Genomic DNA, 23,444 nt, shown 5'->3' with positions numbered 1-23,444 from the left:
ACAGCACTACTTAAAACTCCAGTCCCAATGCGAAGAGTACTACCCTCCATAAGAGACTACTCCGATCTTTGGCGCTCCTCTGCCGTCCTCCTGTGACGAAAGGCAAAGAATGACTGGGGGATGAGAGAAGTGGGGGAGGTATTTAAGCCTTTGGCTGGGGTGCCTTTGCCTCCTCCTGGTGGCCAGTTTCTTAATTCCCAACAGTAATAAATGAAGCCGTGGACTCTCCTCCCCTTTAGATGGAAAAAAGAGAACAGAGTAAACCTACACTGGCTTTCTATTTAAAGGCAGCAACAATGTTAGGAAAACGCAGCAAGGCCCACCTCACAAGTTCCTAACTGTTTAAAGCCATCACTACTCTAGTGAAGAGATTAACGTGTACTACAGCTATACCCAGAACACAGGAAAGATCAGAACAAACCTACTCTGGCTTTCAAAATAATAAAATCTTGCTTGTAGCGAAGCAATCCAATAATCTTCAGACACCAAAAACTTCACCTCCTCCTTGCACCGAAGGCAAAGAGAATGACTGGGGTTTGTGGTAAGAAGTATGATACTTAACAGCTTGGCTATGGTGCTCTTTGCCTCCTCCTGCTGGCCAGGAGTGATATTCCCAACAGTAATTGAGGATGCCGTGGACTCACCATATCTTAAGAAAGAAAAAGGTGTTTACACCCCCTTTAACAGCAGAGCAGGGTAACCCTTTGATCTTCAATACAGTAAAAGTGTTTTCTAGTACTTCCGGTTGGGCTGAGCTAGCGAGTGGAAGGAGAAAGAGCTCAGTGCTGTCAGCAATAAGGTCTGCCGTAAAAACACTTCCACCCGCTCTCCCACGCACAAACCTTGCTGGGTGCACTGTAGCTGCAAACCCACCAGCTGGTATCGAAGCGTGGAGGGCCTGAACATCGCCCTACACCTGGAAGGCTGGTCACTATAGCGGCAAGATCGCTATGGGCGCCATCTTGGATAGGCCGCATCACACGCACCCTCAAGTAACCGAGTTCTGAGGTCAATGGCGAAGTTTGCAGGTGACACGCTTGAGGACATCTTCAATACCCCAACGGCTAGCTATGATCCAGCAGCTATACTGCAGTTCACGGTATGATCGGATTCATAAAAATAGAAGGATAACTACTCTGTTACTGCACCTTTCATACAAGCCCCTATACCACAATTTAATGTGAATGCCCCATGCTGGAACAGTTATATAACCAAAAACATAAAACCTTATACCCTCTTGCTCAAGAACAAGTCTTTAAAGAAGCATGACTGATACATAGGGAATACTAAGGAGCCGGGCTGACTTTTTGCCGTTTGGAAGTAAAGGGTACAACACAGCCAAGTGTGAAAACATAATTTATTTAAGAACTTACCTGATTAATTCATTTCTTTCATGTAATTGGCAAGAGTCCATGAGCTAGTGATGTATGGTATATACAATCCTACCAGGAGGGGCAAAGTTTCCCAAACCTCAAAATGCCTATAAATACACCCCTCACCACATCCACAATTCAGTTTAACGAATAGCCAAGTAGTGGGGTGATAAAGAAAGGAGTAAAAAGTATCAACAAAGGAATTTGGAAATAATTGTGCTTTATACATAAAAAATCATAACCACCATAAAAAAGGGGGTGTGCCTCATGGACTCTTGCCAATATGAAATAAATGAATTTATCAGGTAAGTTCTTACATAAATTATGTTTTCTTTCATGTAATTGGCAAGAGTCCATGAGCTAGTGACGTATGGGATAGCAATACCCAAGATGTGGAACTCCATGCAAGAGTCACTAGATACGGAGGGAAAAAAAATATAAAAACAGCCATTTTCCGCTGAAAAAAATTAATCTACAACCCAAAATTTAAGTTTATTCTCATAAATGAAAGGGAAAAAACTTAAATCAAAAGCAGAAGAATCAAACTGAAACAGCTGCCTGAAGAACTTTTCTACCAAAAACTGCTTCCGAAGAAGCAAATACATCAAAACGGTAGAATTTAGCAAATGTATGCAAAGAAGACCAAGTTGCCGCTTTGCAAATCTGATCAACTGAAGCTTCATTCTTAAAAGCCCATGAAGTAGAGACTGATCTAGTAGAATGAGCTGTAATTCTCTGAGGCGGGGCTTGACCCGACTCCAAATAAGCTAGATGAATCAAAAACTTTAACCATGAAGCCAAGGAAACAGCAGAAGCCTTCTGACCTTTCCTAGAACCAGAAAATATCACAAATAGACTAGAAGTCTTCCTGAAATCTTTAGTAGCTTCAACATAATATTTCAAAGCTCTTACCACATCCAAAGAATGTAAGGATCTCTCCAAAGAATTCTTAGGATTAGGACACAAGGAAGGGACAACAATTTCTCTATTAATGTTGTTAGAATTCGCAACCTTAGGTAAGGATTTAAAGTCCGTAAAACCGCCTTATCCTGATGAAAAATCAGAAAAGGAGATTCACAAAAGAGAGCGGATAATTCAGAAACTCTTCTAGCAGAATAGATGGCCAAAAGAAACCACACTTTCCAAGAAAGTAGTTTAATGTCCAAAGAATGCATAGGCTCAAACGGAGGAGCCTGTAAAGCCATCAAAACTAAACTAAGACTCCAAGGAGGAGAGATTGATTTAATGACAGGCTTGATACGAACTAAAGCCTGCACAAAACAATGAATATCAAGTTTAGCAATCTTTCTATGAAATAAAACAGAAAGAGCAGAGATTTGTCCTTTCAAGGAACTTGCAGACAAACCTTTATCCAAACCATCCTGAAGAAACTGTAAAATTCTAGGAATTCTAAAAGAATGCCAAGAGAATTTATGAGAAGAACACCATGAAATTTAAGTCTTCCAAACTCGATAATAAATCTTTCTAGAAAAAGATTAACGAGCATGCAACATAGTATTAATCACTGAGTCAGAGAAACCTCTATGACTAAGCGTTCAATCTCCATACCGTCAAATTTAATGATTTGAGATCCTGATGGAAAACCGGACCTTGAGATAGGTCTGACCTTAGTGGAAGTGGCCAAGGTTGGCAACTGGACATCCAAACAAGATCTGCATACCAAAACCTGTGAGGCCATGCTGGAGCTACCAGCAGCACAAACGATTGCTTCATGATGATCTTGGAGATCACTCTTGGAAGAAGAACTAGAGGCAGGAAAATATAAGCAGGTTAATAACACCAAGGAAGTGTCAATGCATCCACTGCTTCCGCCTGAGGATCCCTGGACCTGGACAGGTACCTGGGAAGTTTTTTTGTTTAGATGAGATGCCATCAGATCTATTTCTGGAAGTCTCCACATCTGAACAATTTGAGAAAACACATCTGGGTGGAGAGACCATTCTCCAGGATGTAAAGCCTGACGACTGAGTTAATACGCTTCCCAATTGTCTATACCTGGGATATGATCCGCAGAAATTAGACAGGAGCTGGATTCCGCCCAAACAAGTATGCGAGATACTTCTTTCATAGCTTGAGGACTGAGTCCCACCCTGATGATTGACATATGCCACAGTTGTGACATTGTCTGACTGAAAACAAATGAACGGTTCTCTCTTCAACATAGGCCAAAATTGAAGAGCCCTGAAAATCGCACAGAGTTCCAAAATATTGATTGGTAATCTCGCCTCTTGATTTCCAAACTCCTTGTGCTGTCAGAAATCCCCAAATAGCTCCCCAACCTGAAAGACTCGCATCTGTTGTGATCACAGTCCAGGTTGGACGAACGAAAGAGGCCCCTAGAATTATACGATGGTGATCTAACCACCAAGTCAGAGAAAGTCGAACATTGGGATTTAAGGATATTAATTGTGATATCCTTGTATAATCCCTGCACCATTGGTTCAGCATACAAAACTGGAGAGGTCTCATATGAAAACGAGCAAAGGGGATCGCGTCCGATGCTGCAGTCATGAGACCTAAAACTTCCATGCACATAGCTACTGAAGGGAATGACTGAGACTGAAGGTTCCGACAAGCTGCAACCAATTTCAAACGTCTCTTGTCTGTTAGAGACAGTCATTGACACTGAATCTATCTGGAAACCTAAAAAACATAATTTATGCTTACCTGATAAATTCCTTTCTCCTGTAGTGTAGTCAGTCCACGGGTCATCCATTACTTATGGGATATTAACTCCTCCCCAACAGGAAGTGCAAGAGGATCACCCAAGCAGAGCTGCTATATAGCTCCTCCCCTCTACGTCACACCCAGTCATTCGACCGAAAACCAAACGAGAAAGGAGAAACTATAGGGTGCAGTGGTGACTGGAGTATAATTTAAAATTTAGACCTGCTACAAAAAACAAGGCGGGCCGTGGACTGACTACACTACAGGAGAAAGGAATTTATCAGGTAAGCATAAATTATGTTTTCTCCTGTTAAGTGTAGTCAGTCCACGGGTCATCCATTACTTATGGGATACCAATACCAAAGCACACGGATGACGGGAGGGACAGGCAGGATCTTTATACGGAAGGAACCATTGCCTGAAGAACCTTTCTCCCAAAAACAGCCTCCGAAGAAGCAAAAGTATCAAATTTGTAAAATTTGGAAAAAGTATGAAGAGAAGACCAAGTTGCAGCCTTGCAAATCTGTTCAACAGAGGCCTCATTCTTAAAGGCCCAAGTGGAAGCCACAGCTCTAGTAGAATGAGCTGTAATCCTTTCAGGAGGTTGCTGTCCAGCAGTCTCATAGGCTAAACGTATTATGCTCCGAAGCCAAAAGGATAGAGAGGTAGCAGATGCTTTTTGACCTCTCCTCTGTCCAGAATAAACGACAAACAGGGAAGAAGTTTGACGAAAATCTTTAGTTGCCTGTAAATAAAATTTCAGGGCACGGACAACGTCTAAATTGTGCAGAAGTCGTTCCTTCTTTGAAGAAGGGTTAGGGCACAATGATGGAACAACAATCTCTTGATTGATATTCTTGTTAGTGACTACCTTAGGTAAGAACCCAGGTTTAGTACGCAGAACTACCTTATCTGAATGAAAAATCAGATAAGGAGAATCGCAATGTAAGGCTGATAACTCAGAGACTCTACGAGCCGAGGAAATAGCCATTAAAAACAGAACTTTCCAAGATAACAGCTTGATATCAATGGAATGAAGGGGTTCAAACGGAACCCCCTGTAAAACGTTAAGAACTAAGTTTAAGCTCCATGGTGGAGCTACAGTCTTAAACACAGGCTTAATCCTAGCCAAAGCCTGACAAAAAGCCTGAACGTCTGGAACTTCTGACAGACGTTTGTGTAAAAGGATGGACAGAGCTAAGATCTGTCCCTTTAAGGAACTTGCAGATAAACCCTTTTCTAAACCTTCTTGTAGAAAAGACAATATCCTAGGAATCCTAACCTTACTCCATGAGCAACTCTTGGATTCGCACCAGTGTAAGTATTTACGCCATATCTTATGGTAAATCTTCCTGGTAACAGGTTTCCTAGCCTGTATTAAGGTATCAATTACTGACTCCGAAAATCCACGCTTTGATAAAATCAAGCGTTCAATTTCCATGCAGTCAGCTTCAGAGAAATTATATTTTGATGTTTGAAAGGACCCTGAATTAGAAGGTCCTGTCTCAGAGGCAGAGACCAAGGTGGACAGGATGACATGTCCACTAGATCTGCATACCAGGTCCTGCGTGGCCACGCAGGCGCTATTAGAATCACCGATGCTTTCTCCTGTTTGATCCTGGCAATCAAACGAGGAAGCATCGGGAAGGGTGGAAACACATAAGCCATCCTGAAGGTCCAAGGTGCTGTCAAAGCATCTATCAGGACCGCTCCCGGGTCCCTGGACCTGGACCCGTAACAAGGAAGCTTGGCGTTCTGGCGAGACGCCATGAGATCCATATCTGGTTTGCCCCAACGTCGAAGTATTTGGGCAAAGACCTCCGGATGAAGTTCCCACTCCCTAGTCGGCATAACTTCCCCCTCGCTGTCTGGTGAATGTTGCTTAACATGTACAGATTGACTTTTATTTAAAGTAGCATCAATGCAATTAGTACATAAATTTCTATTGGGCTCCACCTTGGCTTTTGAACATATTGCACAAAGAGATTCCTCTGTGTCAGACATGTTTAACAAACTAGCAATTAGACTAGCAAGCTTGGAATACTTTTCAACTAAATTTACAAGCAATATGTAAAACGTTACTGTGCCTTTAAGAAGCACAGAAAAACTGTCACGGTTGAATAACAATGAACCGGATTAGTTATAGAAACCAAATTTTCACAGTAAAAACATAAATTTAGCAAAGGATTGCACACATTAGCAATGGCTGATTAACCCTTAATATCAGAAAAAACGTATAACAATTGAAAATATAAGCGTTTTTATCAGTCAAAGCACAGTCTCACAGGTCTGCTGTGAGTGATTACCTCCCTCAAAACTAGTTTTGAAGACCCCTGAGCTCTGTGGAGACGTCCTGGATCATGCAGGGAGAAAAAGGCAGACTGTGACTGAATTTCTGATGCGTAGTAAAAGCGCCAAAATAGGCCCCTCCCACTCACAATACAACAGTGAGGGAAGCTCAGTAAACTGTTTTAATTTAAAACAAACGACAGCCATGTGGAAAATAATGCCCAAAACAATTTTTCACCAAGTACCTCAGATAATTAAACGATTTAACATGCCAGCAAACGTTTAAAATCTAATTTATGAAATGTTATTAAAAGCCTGCTGCTAGTCGTTCACACTGCAAGATAGGCTAAAAGTTATATGCATACAGTATTTTCCCAGTGAAGTGCCATTCCCCAGAAATACTTAAGTGTAAACATACATACATATCAGCCTGATACCAGTTGCTACTACTGCATTTAAGGCTGTACTTACATTATATCGGTATTAGCAGTATTTTCTCAGTCAATTCCATTCCTTAGAAAATAATATACTGCAACATACCTCTTTGCAGGTGAACCTGCCCGCTGTCCCCTGATCTGAAGTTACCTTACTCCTCAGAATGGCCGAGAACAGCAAATGGATCTTAGTTACGTCCGCTAAGATCATACAAAAAACTCAGGTAGATTCTTCTTCAAATTCTGCCTGAGAAGAAAAACAACACACTCCGGTGCCGTTTTAAAATAACAAACTTTTGATTGAAGATATAAAAACTAAGTTTAATCACCACAGTCCTCTCACACATCCTATCCATTAGTTGGGTGCAAGAGAATGACTGGGTGTGACGTAGAGGGGAGGAGCTATATAGCAGCTCTGCTTGGGTGATCCTCTTGCACTTCCTGTTGGGGAGGAGTTAATATCCCATAAGTAATGGATGACCCGTGGACTGACTACACTTAACAGGAGAAAGGTTACCCTTGTCTGAGGAATCGAAGAACTTTTTGGTAAATTGATCCTCCAACCATGTCTTTGAAAAAACAACAACACTAGTTGATTTGTGTGAGATTCTGCAGAACGTAAAGACTGAGCGAGTACCAAGATATCATCCAAATAAGGAAATACCGCAATACCCTGCTCTCTGATTACAGAGAGTAGGGCACCTAGAACCTTTGAAAAGATTCTTAGAGCCATCGCTAGGCCAAAAGGAAGAGCAACAAATTGGTAATGCTTGTCTAGAAAAGAGAATCTCAGAAACTGATAGTGATCTGGATGAATCGGAATATGAAGATATGCATCCTGTAAGTCTATTGTGGACATATAATGCCCTTGCTGAACAAAAGGCAGAATAGTCCTTATAGTCACCATTTTGAAAGTTGGTACTCTAACATATCGATTCAAAATCTTCAGATCCAAAACTGGTCTGAATTAAATTTCTTTCTTTGGGACAATGAATAGATTTAAATAAAACCAAAGACCCTGTTCCTGAAACGGAACTGGCATGATTACCCCTGACAACTCCAGGTCTGAAGCACACTTCAGAAAAGCCTGAGCCTTTACTGGGTTTACCAGAATGCTTGAGAAAAAAAATCTTATCACAGGCGGTCTTACTCTGAATCCTATTCTGTACCCCCGAGAGACAATGCTCTGAATCCAATGATTTTGGACCGAATTGATCCAAACATCTTTGAAAAATTTGAATCTGCCCCCTACCAGCTGAGCTGGAATGAGGGCCGCACCTTCATGCGGACTTGGGGGCTGGTTTAGATCTCTTAAATGGCTTGGATTTATTCCAATTTGAAGAAGGCTTCCAATTGGAAGCAGATTCCTTGGGGGGAAGGATTAGGTTTCTGTTCCTTATTTTGTCGAAAGGAACGTTAACGGTTAAAAACTTTAGATTTACCCTTAGGTTTTTTTATCCTGAGGCAAAAAAACTCCCTTCCCCCAGTAACAGTTGCAATTATTGAATCCAACTGAGAACCAAATAATGTATTACCTTGGAAAGAAAGATAGCAATCTAAACTTAGAAGTCATATCAGCATTCCAAGATTTGAGCCACAAAGCTCTTCTAGCTAAAATAGCTAAAGACATAGATTTAACATAAATTTTGATAATATAAAAAATGGCATCACAAATGAAATTATTAGCATGTTGAATCAACTTAATGCTAGACAAATCATGATCCAATACTTGCTGCGCTAAAGTATCCAACCAAAAAGTTGAAGCAGCTGCAACATCAGCCAAAAAAATTGCAGGCCTAAGAAGATGATCTGAATATAAATAAGCTTTCATTGATAAGATTCAAGTTTCCTATCTAAAGGATCTTTAAAAGAAGTACTATCTTCCGTAGGAATGGTAGTACGTTTAACAAGAGTAGAGATAGCCCCATCAACTTTGGGGATCTATTCCCAAAACTCCAATCTAACTGCTGGCAAGGGATACAATTTTTTAAACCTTGAAGGAATAAAAGAAGTACCAGGCTTATTCCATTCCTTAGAAATCATATCAGAAATAGCATGAGGAACTGGGAAAAAAACATAATTTATGCTTACCTGATAAATTTATTTCTCTTGTAGTGTATCCAGTCCACGGATCATCCATTACTTGTGGGATATATTCCCTTCCCAACAGGAAGTTGCAAGAGGATCACCCACAGCAGAGCTGCTATATAGCTCCTCCCCTCACATGTCATATCCAGTCATTCGACCGAAACAAGATGAGAAATGAGAAACCATAGGGTGCAGTGGTGACTGTAGTTTAATTAAAAATTTAGACCTGCCTTAAAAAGGACAGGGCGGGCCGTGGACTGGATACACTACAAGAGAAATAAATTTATCAGGTAAGCATAAATTATGTTTTCTCTTGTTAAGTGTATCCAGTCCACGGATCATCCATTACTTGTGGGATACCAATACCAAAGCTTAAGTACACGGATGATGGGAGGGACAAGGCAGGAACTTAAACGGAAGGAACCACTGCCTGTAGAACCTTTCTCCCAAAAACAGCCTCCGAAGAAGCAAAAGTGTCAAATTTGTAAAATTTTGAAAAAGTGTGAAGCGAAGACCAAGTCGCAGCCTTGCAAATCTGTTCAACAGAGGCCTCATTTTTAAAGGCCCAGGTGGAAGCCACAGCTCTAGTAGAATGAGCTGTAATCCTTTCAGGGGGCTGCTGTCCAGCAGTCTCATAGGCTAAGCGTATTATGCTTCGAAGCCAAAGGGAGAGAGAGGTTGCCGAAGCTTTTTGACCTCTCCTCTGTCCAGAGTAAACGACAAACAGGGCAGATGTTTGACGAAAATCTTTAGTTGCCTGTAAGTAGAACTTCAAGGCACGGACTACGTCCAGATTATGTAAAAGACGTTCCTTCTTTGAAGAAGGATTAGGGCACAATGACGGGACAACAATCTCTTGATTGATATTCCTGTGAGAAACCACCTTAGGTAAAAAACATAATTTATGTAAGAACTTACCTGATAAATTCATTTCTTTCATATTAGCAAGAGTCCATGAGCTAGTGACGTATGGGATATACATTCCTACCAGGAGGGGCAAAGTTTCCCAAACCTCAAAATGCCTATAAATACACCCCTCACCACACCCACAAATCAGTTTAACGAATAGCCAAGAAGTGGGGTGATAAGAAAAAAGTGCGAAGCATAAATATAAGGAATTGGAATAATTGTGCTTTATACAAAAAAAATCATAACCACCACAAAAAAGGGTGGGCCTCATGGACTCTTGCTAATATGAAAGAAATGAATTTATCAGGTAAGTTCTTACATAAATTATGTTTTCTTTCATGTAATTAGCAAGAGTCCATGAGCTAGTGACGTATGGGATAATGACTACCCAAGATGTGGATCTTCCACGCAAGAGTCACTAGAGAGGGAGGGATAAAATAAAGACAGCCAATTCCGCTGAAAATAATCCACACCCAAACAAAGTTTAAAACTTATAATGAAAAAAACTGAAAATATAAGCAGAAGAATCAAACTGAAACAGCTGCCTGAAGTACTTTTCTACCAAAAACTGCTTCAGAAGAAGAAAACACATAAAAATGGTAGAATTTAGTAAAAATATGCAAAGAAGACCAAGTTGCTGCTTTGCAAATCTGAACAACCGAAGCTTCATTCCTAAACGCCCAGGAAGTAGAAACTGACCTAGTAGAATGAGCTGTAATCCTTTGAGGCGGAGTTTTACCCGACTCGACATAAGCATAATGAATTAAAGATTTCAACCAAAGAAATGGCAGAAGCCTTCTGACCTTTCCTAGAACCGGAAAAGATAACAAATAGACTAGAAGTCTTTTGAAAATTCTTAGTAGCTTCAACATAATATTTCAAAGCTCTAACTACATCCAAAGAAAGCAATGATTTCTCCTTAGAATTCTTAGGATTAGGACATAATGAAGGAACCACAATTTCTCTACTAATGTTGTTAGAATTCACAACCTTAGGTAAAAATTTAAAAGAAGTTCGCAACACCGCCTTATCCTGATGAAAAATCAGAAAAGGAGACTCACAAGAAAGAGCAGATAATTCAGAAACTCTTCTGGCAGAAGAGATGGCCAAAAGGAACAAAACTTTTCAAGAAAGTAATTTAATGACCAAAGAATGCATAGGTTTAAACGGAGGAGCTTGAAGAGCCCCCAGAACCAAATTCAAACTCCAAGGAGGAGAAATTGACTTAATGACAGGTTTTATACGAACCAAAGCTTGTACAAAACAATGAATATCAGGAAGATTAACAATCTTTCTGTGAAAAAGAACAGAAAGAGCAGAGATTTGTCTTTTCAAGGAACTTGCAGACAAACCTTTATCCAAACCATCCTGAAGAAACTGTAAAATTCTCGGAATTCTAAAAGAATGCCAGGAAAAATGATGAGAAAGACACCAAGAAATATAAGTCTTCCAGACTCTATAATATATCTCCCTAGATACGGATTTACGAGCCTGTAACATAGTAATAATCACAGAGTCAGAGAAACCTCTTTGACTAATTATCAAGCGTTCAATCTCCATACCTTTAAATTTAAGGATTTGAGATCCTAATGGAAAAAAGGACCTTGTGAAAGAAGGTCTGGTCTTAACGGAAGAGTCCACGGTTGGCAAGAGGCCATCCGGACAGGATCCGCATACCAAAAACCTGTGAGGCCATGCTGGAGCCACCAGCAGAACAAATGAGCATTCCTTCAGAATCTTGGAGATTACTCTTGGAAGAAGAACTAGAGGCGGAAAGATATAGGCAGGATGATACTTCCAAGGAAGTGACCATGCATCCACTGCTTCCGCTTGAGGATCCCTGGATCTGGACAGATACCTGGGAAGTTTCTTGTTTAGATGAGAAGCCATCAGATCTATTTCTGGAAGACCCCATATTTGAACAATCTGAAGAAATACCTCTGGGAGAAGAGACCATTCGCCCGGATGAAACGTGTGGCGACTGAGATAATCCGCTTCCCAATTGTCTATACCTGGGATATGAACCGCAGAAACTAGACAGGAGCTGGATTCCGCCCATACCAGAATTGGAGATACTTCTTTCATAGCCAGAGGACTGTGAGTCCCTCCTTGATGATTGATGTATGCCACAGTTGTGACATTGTCTGTCTGAAAACAAATGAACGATTCTCTCTTTAGAAGAGGCCAAGACTGAAGAACTCTGAAAAATTGCACGGAGTTCCAAAATATTGATCGGTAATCTCACCTCCTGAGATTCCCAAACCCCTTGTGCTGTCAGAGACCCCCACACAGCTCCCCAACCTGTAGGACTTGCATCTGTTGAAATTACAGTCCAGGTCGGAAGAACAAAAAGAAGCCCCCTGAACTAAACGATGGTGATCTGTCCACCACGTCAGAGTGTCGTACAATCGGTTTTAAAGATATTAATTGAGATATCTTTGTGTAATACCTGCACCACTGGTTCAGCATACAGAGCTGAAGAGGCCGCATATGAAAACGAGCAAAGGGGATCGCGTCCGATGCCGCAGTCATAAGACCTAGAATTTCCATGCATAAGGCTACCGAAGGGAAAGATTGTGACTGAAGGTTTCGACAAGCTGATATCAACTTTAGACGTCTCATGTCTATCAAAGATAGAGTTATGGATACTGAATCTATCTGAAAACCTAAAAAGGTTACCTAAGTCTGAGGAATCAATGAACTTTTGGTAAATTGATCCTCCAACCATGATGTTGAAGAAAACAACACAAGTTGATTCGAATGAGATTCTGCTAAATGTGAAGACTGAGCAAGTACCAAGATATCGTCCAAATAAGGAAATACCACAATACAGAAGGGCACCGAGAACCTTCGTAAAAATTCTTGGAGCTGTAGCTAGGCCAAACGGCAGAGCCACAAACTGGTAATGCTTGTCTAGGAAAGAGAATCTCAGAAACTGATAGTGATCTGGATGAATCGGAATATGCAGATATGCAACCTGTAAATCTATAGTAGACATATAATGCCCTTGTTGAACAAAAGGCAGGATAGTCCTTACAGTTACCATTTTGAATGTTGGTATCCTTACATAACGATTCAATATTTTTAGATCCAGAACTGGACTGAAGGAATTTTCCTTCTTTGGTACAATGAAGAGATTTGAATAAAACCCCAGTCCCTGTTCCAGAACTGGAACTGGCAAAATTACTCCAGTCAACTCTAGATCTGAAACACATTTCAGAAATGCTTGAGCCTTCGCTGGGTTTACTGGGACACGGGAAAGAAAAAATCTCTTAGCAGGAGGCCTTATCTTGAAGCCAATTCTGTACCCTTCTGAAACAATGTTCTGAATCCAAAGATTGTGAACGGAATTGATCCAAATTTCTTAGAAAAAACGTAATCTGCCCCCTACCAGCTGAGCTGGAATGAGGGCCGCACCTTCATGTGGACTTAGGAGCTGGCTTTGATTTACTAAAAGGCTTGGATTTATTCCAGACTGGAGATGGTTTCCAAACTGATACCGCTCCTGAGGATGAAGGATCAGGTTTTTGTTCCTTGTTGTGACGAAAGGAACGAAAACGATTATTACCCTGGAAAAAAAGGGAAAGCAGAGTAGACTTAGAAGACATATCAGCATTCCAAGTCTGAAGCCATAAAGCTCTTCTAGCTAAAAAAAGCTAGAGACATATACCTGACATCAACTAATGATATCAAAGATGGCATTACAAATAAAATTATTAGCATGTTGAAGAATAAAAATGCTATGAGAATTATGATCTGTTACTTGTTGCGCTAAAGCTTCTAACCAAAAGATGAAGCTGCAGCAACATCCGCTAAAGATATAGCAGGTCTAAGAAGATTACCTGAACACAAGTAAGCTTTTCTTAGAAAGGATTCAATTTTCCTATCTAAAGGATCCTTAAGCAAGTACCATCTGCCGTAGGAATAGTAGTACGCTTAACAAGAGTAGAGACAGCCCCATCAACTTTAGGGATTTTGTCCCAAAACTCTAATCTGTCAGATGGCACAGGATATAATTGCTTAAAACGTTTAGAAGGAGTAAATGAATTACCCAAATTATTCCATTCCCTGGAAATTACTTGAGAAATAGCACTAGGGACAGGAAAAAACTTCTGGAATAACTACAGGAGATTTAAAAACCTTATGCAATTAGGACTTCTTTAAGTAAAGAACGAATAAATTTCATTTTAAATAAATATGAAGATTTATCAGCATCATCCTCTGAGACAGAATCCTCTGAACCATAAGAACCATTATCAGAATCAGAATGATGATGTTCATTTAAAAATTCATCTGAAAAATGAGAAGTTTTAAAAGACTTTTTACGTTTACTAGAAGGAGGAATAACAGACATAGCCTTCTTAATGGATTAGAAACAAAATCTCTTATGTTATCAGGAACACTCTGAGTATTAGATGTTGACAGAACAGCAACAGGTAATGTAACAGTACTAAAGGAAATATTATCTGCATTTAACAGTTTGTCATGACAAAACAGTACAAACAACAGCTGGAGGAACAGATACCATAAGTGATACACTTAGCTTTGGTAGCTCCAGCCCCAGGCAGCGATTTTCCAGAAGTATCTTCTGACTCAGTTTCAACGTGGGACATCTTGCAAATATGTAATAGAAAAAACAACATATAAAGCAAAATTGATCAAATTCCTTATATGACAGTTTCAGGAATGGGAAAAAAAATGCCATAGGAAATAATTTCTTAAATATAGGGGGAGGAACAAAAGGTATGCCGGGCTTTTCCCACTCTTTATTTACTATGTCCGCCACCCGCTTGGGTATAGGAAAAGCGTCGGGGGGCACCGGAACCTCTAGGAACCTGTCCATCTTGCATAATTTCTCTGGAATGACCAAATTGTCACAATCATCCAGAGTAGATAACACATCCTTAAGCAGTGCGCGGAGATGTTCTAATTTAAATTTAAATGTCACAACATCAGGTTCAGCTTGATGAGAAATTTTTCCTGAATCTGAAATTTCTCCCTCAGACAAAACCTCCCTCATGGCCCCTTCAGATTGGTGTGAGGGTATGACAGAACAATTATCATCAGCGTCCTCTTGCTCTTCAGTGTTTAAAACAGAGCAATCGCGCTTTCTCTGATAAGTAGGCATTTTGGATAAAAGATTTGCTATGGAGTTATCCATTACAGCCGTTAATTGTTGCATGGTAATAAGTATTGGCGCACTAGATGTACTAGGGGCCTCCTGCATGGGCAAAACTGGTGTAGACACAGTAGGAGATGATGTAGTATCATGTTTACTCCCCTCATTTGAGGAATCATCTTGGGCAATATCATTATTTGTGGCAGTACTGTCCTTACTTTGTTTGGACGCTATGGCACAATTATCACATAAATTTAAATGGGGAGACACATTTGCTTTCAAACATATAGAACATAGCTTATTTGAAGGTACAGACATGTTAAACAGGCTTAAACTTGTCAACAATGCACAAAAAACGTTTTAAAATAAAACCGTTACTGTCACTTTAAATTTCAAACAGAAAACACTTTATTACTGAATATGTGAAAAAGTATGAAGGAATTGTTCAAAAATTACCAAATTTTCACCACAGTGTCTTAAAGCCTTAAAAGTATTGCACACCAAATTTCAGAGCTTTAACCCTTAAAATAACGGAACCGGAGCCGTTTTTCAATTTAACCCTATACAGTCCCAGATACAGTCTTTGCTAAGACCCAACCAGCCCTGGGGGAATACGATACCAAATGACGCCTTCTAAAAGCTTTTTCAGAGATTCTTAGATCCTCACACATGCATCTGCATGCCCTGCTCTCAAAAAACAACTGCGCATTAATGGCGCGAAAATGAGGCTCAGTCTATGACTAGAAAGGCCCCCTGAATGAAAAAGGTGTCCAATACAGTGCCTGCCGTTTTATAAACGTTCCCCAAGATTATAAATGTCAATTGTTAGCCTAAATTTGAATAATATGCACAAATAAAGCAATCGATTTAGCCCATAAAAATGTCTACCAGTTTTTTAGCCCATAATAAGCCTTTATTCTGTTTGTTTTTGACTAAGAAAATGGCTTACCGTCCCCATGAGGGGAAATGACAGCCTTCAGCATTACACAGTCTTGTTAGAAATATGGCTAGTCATAAGCAGAAAAGGCTGCTAACTGTTCCCCCAACTGAAGTTACTTCATCTCTACAGTCCTATGGGAAACAGCAATCGATTTTAAGTTACTGTCTGCTATAAATCATCTCCTCTTACAAACAGAAATCTTCATTCCTTTTCTGTTTCAGAGTATATAGGTACATATCCAGCACTATTTTAAAATAACAAACACTTGATAGAAGAATAAAAACTACATTTAAACACCAAAAAAACTCTTAACCATCTCCGTGGAGATGTTGCCTGTGCAACGGCAAAGAGAATGACTGGGGTGGGCGGAGCCTAGGAGGGATCATGTGACCAGCTTTGCTGGGACTCTTTGCCATTTCCTGTTGGGGAAGAGAATATCCCACAAGTAAGGATGACGCCGTGGACCGGACACACCAATGTTGGAGAAATGAGACTTAAATAATGTGGAGACAATAGTGACGCCCATATTTTTTTAGCGCCAAAAATGACGCCCACATTATTTGGCGCCTAAATGCTTTTGGCGCCAAAAATGACGCCACATCCGGAACGCCAACACCTTTGGCGCAAAAGAACGTCAAAAATGACGCAACTTCCGGCGACACGTATGACGCCGGAAAAAAATTATTTTTTTTTGTTGTTTTTGCGCCAAAAAAGTCTGCGCCAAGAATGACGCAATAAAATTAAGCATTTTCAGCCCCCGCGAGCCTAACAGCCCACAGGAAAAAAGTCAAATTTTAAGGTAAGAAAAAAAATTGATTTATTCATATGCATTATCCCAAATATGAAACTGACTGTCTGAAATAAGGAATGTTGAACATCCTGAGTCAAGGCAAATAAATGTTTGAATACATATATTTAGAACTTTATAAAAAAGTGCCCAACCATAGCTTAGAGTGTCACAGAAAATAAGACTTACTTACCCCAGGACACTCATCTACATGTTGTAGAAAGCCAAACCAGTACTGAAACGAAAATCAGCAGAGGTAATGGTATATAAATAAGAGTATATCGTCGATCTGAAAAGGGAGGTAAGAGATGAATCTCTACGACCGATAACAGAGAACCTATGAAATAGACCCCGTAGAAGGAGATCATTGAATTCAAATAGGCAATACTCTCCTCACATCCCTCTGACATTCACTGCACGCTGAGAGGAAAACCGGGCTCCAACCTGCTGCGGAGCGCATATCAACGTAGAATCTAGCACAAACTTACTTCACCACCTCCATAGGAGGCAAAGTTTGTAAAAACTGATTTGTGGGTGTGGTGAGGGGTGTATTTATAGGCATTTTGAGGTTTGGGAAACTTTGCCCCTCCTGGTAGGAATGTATATCTCATATGTCACTAGCTCATGGACTCTTGCTAATTACATGAAAGAAACCCAGGTTTAGTACGCAGAACTACCTTGTCTGAATGGAAAATCAGATAAGGAGAATCACAATGTAAGGCAGATAACTCCGAGACTCTTCGAGCCGAGGAAATAGCCATCAAAAACAGAATTTTCCAAGATAAAAGTTTAATATCAATGGAATGAAGGGGTTCAAACGGAACTCCTTGAAGAACTTTAAGAACCAAGTTTAAGCTCCACGGAGGAGCAACAGTTTTAAACACAGGCTTAATCCTAGCCAAAGCCTGACAAAAAGCCTGGACGTCTGGAACCTCTGCCAGACGCTTGTGCAAAAGAATAGACAGAGCAGAGATCTGTCCTTTTAACGAACTAGCTGATAAGCCTTTTTCCAAACCCTCTTGGAGAAAGGACAATATCCTAGGAATCCTAACCTTACTCCATGAGTAACTCTTGGATTCGCACCAATAAAGGTATTTACGCCATATCTTATGGTAGATTTTCCTGGTAACAGGCTTTCGTGCCTGTATTAAGGTATCAATAACTGACTCGGAGAAGCCACGCCTTGATAGAATCAAGCGTTCAATCTCCATGCAGTCAGTCTCAGAGAAATTAGATTTGGATGATTGAAAGGACCTTGTATTAGAAGGTCTTGCCTCAGAGGTAGAGTCCATGGTGGACAGGATGACATGTCCACTAGGTCTGCATACCAGGTCCTGCGTGGTCACGCAGGCGCTATCAGTACACATATTCCTATGGGGCTCCACACTGGCTTTCAAACATAATGAACAAATAGATTCATCTATGTCAGACATGTTTAAACAGACTAGCAATAAGACTGGCAAGCTTGAAAAACACTTTACAACAAGTTTACAAGCAATATAAAAAACGCTACTGTGCCTTTAAGAAGCACAAAACCTGTTCCAAGTTGAAATAACAATGAACCAAAGCAGTTATACCAACCAAATTTTCAGTGTATGTATTAAGTTAGCAGAGCATTGCACCCACTTGCAAATGGATGATTAACCCCTTAATACCCAAAACGGACTAACAATAGAAAAAAAACGTTTTTTAAAACAGTCACACACACTGCCACAGCTCTACTGTGACTTTTTACCTCCCTCAATATGACTTTTGAAGCCTTTTGAGCCCTCTAGAGAAGTCCTGGATCATGCAGGAAGAAGCAGGAAGTCTGAGTCTGAATTTTTACTGCGCAAAAAAGCGCTAAAATAGGCCCGTCCCACTCATATTACAACAGTGGGAAGCCTCAGTTAACTGTTTCTATGCAGAAAATTAAGCCAGCCATGTGGAAAAATTATGCCCCAATAAGTTTTATCACCAAATGTACGTTAAAAAAACGATTAAACATGCCAGCAAACGTTTTAAATTTTTTTTTTGAAGAGTATATATCTCTATTAATAAGCCTAATACCAGTCGCTTTCACTGCATTTAAGGCTTTACTTACATTACTTCGGTATCAGCAGCATTTTCTTAGTCAATTCCATTCCTTAGAAAAATATTTTACTGCACATACCTTATTTGCAGGAAAACCTGCACGCCATTCCCTCTCTGAAGTACTTCACTCCTCAGAATGTGTGAGAACAGCAAGTGGATCTTCTGCTAAGATCATAGAAAACGCAGGCAGATTCTTCTTCCAAATACTGCCTGAGAAAAAACAGCACACTCCGGTGCCATTTAAAAATAACAAACTTTTGATTGAAGAAATAAACTAAGTATAAAACACCACAGTCCTCTCACGACCTCCATCTATGTTGAGGGTTGCAAGAGAATGACTGGATATGACATGTGAGGGGAGGAGCTATATAGCAGCTCTGCTGTGGGTGATCCTCTTGCAACTTCCTGTTGGGAAGGGAATATATCCCACAAGTAATGGATGATCCGTGGACTGGATACACTTAACAAGAGAAAGGAAATTTATGCTTACCTGATAAATTTGTTTCTTTTTAGATATGACGAGTCCACGGATTTCATCCTTGTGGGATTACGCCTCCTGGTCAGCAGGAGGAGGCAAAGAGCACAACAGCAGAGCTGTATATATAGCTCCTCCCTTCCCTCCCACTCCAGTCATTCGACCGAAGTTAGGAAGAGAAAGGAAAAGCCAAGGTGTAGAGGTGTCTTAAGTTTAACAAAAAGAAAGACCCGTCTCAGAAAAAAACAGGGCGGGCCGTTGACTCATCGTATCTAAAAAGAAACAAATTTATCAGGTAAGCATAAATTTCCTTTTCTTTTTAAAGATACGATGAGTCCACGGATTTCATCCTTACTTGTGGGATATAATACCAAAGCTATAGTACACGGATGAAAAGTGAGGGACAAGACAGGGAACCTAAACGGAAGACACCACTGCTTGAAGAACCTGTCTCCCAAAAAACAGCCTCACCTGAGATTAAGGTATCAAATATCTAAAATTTAGAAAAAATAAGAAAGAAAAGTTGCAGCTTCGTAAATCTGTTCAACAGAAGCATCATGTTTGAATGCCCATGAGGAATCAACAGCCCTAGTGAAATGAGCCGAAAGTCTTTCAGGAGACTGCTGTCCAACAGTCTCATATGCAAAACGGATGAAACTCTTCAGCTATAAGAAAGAGGTAGCCGTAGCTTTCAGACCCCTACGTTTCCCTGAAAAAACGACCAACAAAGAAAAAGATTGACGAAAATCCTTGGAAGCTTGCAAGTAGAACTGCAAGCACGGAGTACATCTGAATTATGAAGCAGACTTTCCTTTTGAGAAGAAGGATTTAGGACACAAAGATGGAACAACAATATCCTGAGTAACAGTCTTGCCTAAAACAACCTTAGGAAGAAAACCAGGTTTAGTACGTAACACTACCTTATCCGCATGAAAAACATAATTTATGCTTACCTGATAAATTTATTTCTCTTGTAGTGTATCCAGTCCACGGATCATCCATTACTTGTGGGATATTCTCCTTCCCAACAGGAAGTTGCAAGAGGATCACCCACAGCAGAGCTGCTATATAGCTCCTCCCCTCACTGCCATATCCAGTCATTCGACCGAAACAAGACGAGAAAGGAGAAACCATAGGGTGCAGTGGTGACTGTAGTTTAATTAAAATTTAGACCTGCTTTAAAAGGACAGGGCGGGCCGTGGACTGGATACACTACAAGAGAAATAAATTTATCAGGTAAGCATAAATTATGTTTTCTCTTGTTAAGTGTATCCAGTCCACGGATCATCCATTACTTGTGGGATACCAATACCAAAGCTAAAGTACACGGATGATGGGAGGGACAAGGAAGGAACTTAAACGGAAGGAACCACCGCCTGTAGAACCTCCCAAAAACAGCCTCCGAAGAAGCAAAAGTGTCAAATTTGTCAAATTTGTAAAAGGTGTGAAGCGAAGACCAAGTCGCAGCCTTGCAAATCTGTTCAACAGAGGCCTCATTTTTAAAGGCCCAGGTGGAAGCCACAGCTCTAGTAGAATGAGCTGTAATCCTTTCAGGGGGCTGCTGTCCAGCAGTCTCATAGGCTAAGCGTATTATGCTCCGAAGTTAAAAGGAGAGAGAGGTTGTCGAAGCTTTTTGACCTCTCCTCTGTCCAGAGTAAACGACAAACAGGGCAGATGTTTGACGAAAATCTTTAGTAGCCTGTAAGTAAAACTTCAAGGCACGGACTACGTCCAGATTATGCAAAAGACGTTCCTTCTTTAAAGAAGGATTAGGACACAATGATGGAACAACAATCTCTTGATTGATATTCCTGTTAGAAACCACCTTAGGTAAAAACCCAGGTTTGGTACGCAGAACTACCTTGTCTGAATGAAAAATCAGATAAGGAGAATCACAATGTAAGGCAGATAACTCTTCGAGCCGAGGAAATAGCCATCAAAAACAGAACTTTCCAAGATAAAAGTTTAATATCAATGGAATGAAGGGGTTCAAACGGAACTCCCTGAAGAACTTTAAGAACCAAGTTTAAGCTCCACGGGGGAGCAACAGTTTTAAACACAGGCTTAATCCTAACCAAAGCCTGACAAAATGCCTGGACGTCTGGAACTTCTGCCGCTTCTGACGCTTGTGCAAAAGAATAGACAGAGCAGAGATCTGTCCTTTTAAAGAACTAGCTGATAAGCCTTTGTCCAAACCCTCTTGGAGAAAGGACAATATCCTAGGAATTCTAACCTTACTCCATGAGTAACTCTTGGATTCACACCAATAAAGATATTTACGCCATATCTTATGGTAGATTTTCCTGGTGACAGGCTTCCGAGCCTGTATTAAGGTATCAATGACTGACTCGGAGAAGCCACGCCTTGATAGAATCAAGCGTTCAATCTCCATGCAGTCAGTCTCAGAGAAATTAGATTTGGATGATTGAAAGGACCTTGTATTAGAAGGTCCTGCCTCAGAGGCAGAGTCCATGGTGGAAGAGATGACATGTCCACTAGGTCTGCATACCAGGTCCTGCGTGGCCACGCAGGCGCTATCAGAATCACCGATGCTCTCTCCTGTTTGATTTTGGCAATCAGTCGAGGGAGCAGAGGAAACGGTGGAAACACATAGGCCAGGTTGAAGAACTAAGGAGCTGCTAGAGCATCTATCAGCGTTGCTCCCGGGTCCCTGGACCTGGATCTGTAACAAGGAAGCTTGGCGTTCTGGCGAGACGCCATGAGATCCAGTTCTGGTTTGCCCCAATGATGGACCAGTTGAACAAACACCTCCGGATGGAGTTCCCACTACCCCGGATGAAAAGTCTGACGACTTAGAAAATCCGCCTCCCAGTTCTCTACGCCTGGGATGTGGATCGCTGACAGGTGGCAAGAGTGAGACTCTGCCCAGCGAATTATCTTTGAGACTTCTAACATCGCTAGGGAACTCCTGGTTCCCCCTTGATGGTTGATGTAAGCCACAGTCGTGATGTTGTCCGACTGAAATCTGATGAACCTCAGTGTTGCTAACTGAGGCCAAGCTAGAAGAGCATTGAATATTGCTCTTAACTCCAGAATATTTATTGGGAGGAGTTTCTCCTCCTGAGTCCACGATCCCTGAGCCTTCAGGGAATTCCAGACTGCGCCCCAACCTAGAAGGCTGGCATCTGTTGTTACAATCGTCCAATCTGGCCTGCGAAAGGTCATACCCTTGGACAGATGGACCCGAGAAAGCCACCAGAGAAGAGAATCTCTGGTCTCTTGATCCAGATTTAGTAGAGGGGACAAATCTGAGTAATCCCCATTCCACTGACTTAGCATGCATAATTGCAGCAGTCAGAGATGCAGGCGCGCAAATGGCACTATGTCCATTGCCGCTACCATTAAGCCGATTACTTCCATGCACTGAGCCACTGACGGGCGTGGAATGGAATGAAGGACACGGCAAGCATTTAGAAGTTTTGATAACCTGGACTCCGTCAGGTAAATTTTCATCTCTACAGAATCTATAAGAGTCCCTAGGAAGGAGACTCTTGTGAGTGGTGATAGAGAACTCTTTTCCACGTTCACTTTCCACCCATGCGACCTCAGAAATGCCAGAACTATCTCTGTATGAGACTTGGCAATTTGAAAGCTTGACGCCTGTATCAGGATGTCGTCTAGATACGGAGCCACCGCTATGCCTCGCGGTCTTAGAACCGCCAGAAGTGAGCCCAGAACCTTTGTAAAAATTCTCGGGGCAGTGGCCGACCCGAAGGGAAGAGCTACAAATTGGTAATGCCTGTCTAGAAAGGCAAACCTTAGGAACCGATGATCTTTGTGAATCGGTATGTGAAGGTAGGCATCCTTTAAGTCCACTGTGGTCATGTACTGACCCTCTTGGATCATGGGTAGGATGGTCCGAATAGTTTCCATTTTGAATGATGGAACTCTGAGGAATTTGTTTAAGATCTTTAGATCCAAGATTGGTCTGAAGGTTCCCTCTTTCTTGGGAACCACAAACAGATTTGAATAAAATCCCTGTCCTTGTTCCGTCCACGGAACTGGATGGATCACTCCCATTACTAGGAGGTCTTGCACACAGCTTAGGAATGCCTCTTTCTTTATCTGGTTTGCTGATAACCTTGAAAGATGAAATCTCCCTTGTGGAGGAGAAGCTTTGAAGTCCAGAAGATATCCCTGAGATATGATCTCCGACGCCCAGGGATCCTGAACATCTCTTGCCCATGCCTGGGCGAAGAGAGAAAGTCTGCCCCCCACTAGATCCGTTTCCGGATAGGGGGCCGTTCC

The 23,444-nt window shown here is 41.1% G+C and overlaps 1 protein-coding gene across 2 annotated transcripts in view; it reads right to left on the bottom strand.

The window, feature by feature from the left end:
* Positions 1-23,444, bottom strand: part of SLC25A30 (solute carrier family 25 member 30) — a 265,044-nt gene that overhangs the window by 7,789 nt on the left and 233,811 nt on the right. The gene's annotated exons all lie outside the window — the stretch shown is intronic.

The sequence above is a fragment of the Bombina bombina genome, chromosome 3 (genome assembly GCF_027579735.1).
Source record: "Bombina bombina isolate aBomBom1 chromosome 3, aBomBom1.pri, whole genome shotgun sequence".
NCBI lineage: Eukaryota > Metazoa > Chordata > Amphibia > Anura > Bombinatoridae > Bombina > Bombina bombina.
The sequence above is the reverse complement of the archived record's forward strand: the minus strand, read 5'-3'. Positions and strand labels throughout refer to the sequence as shown.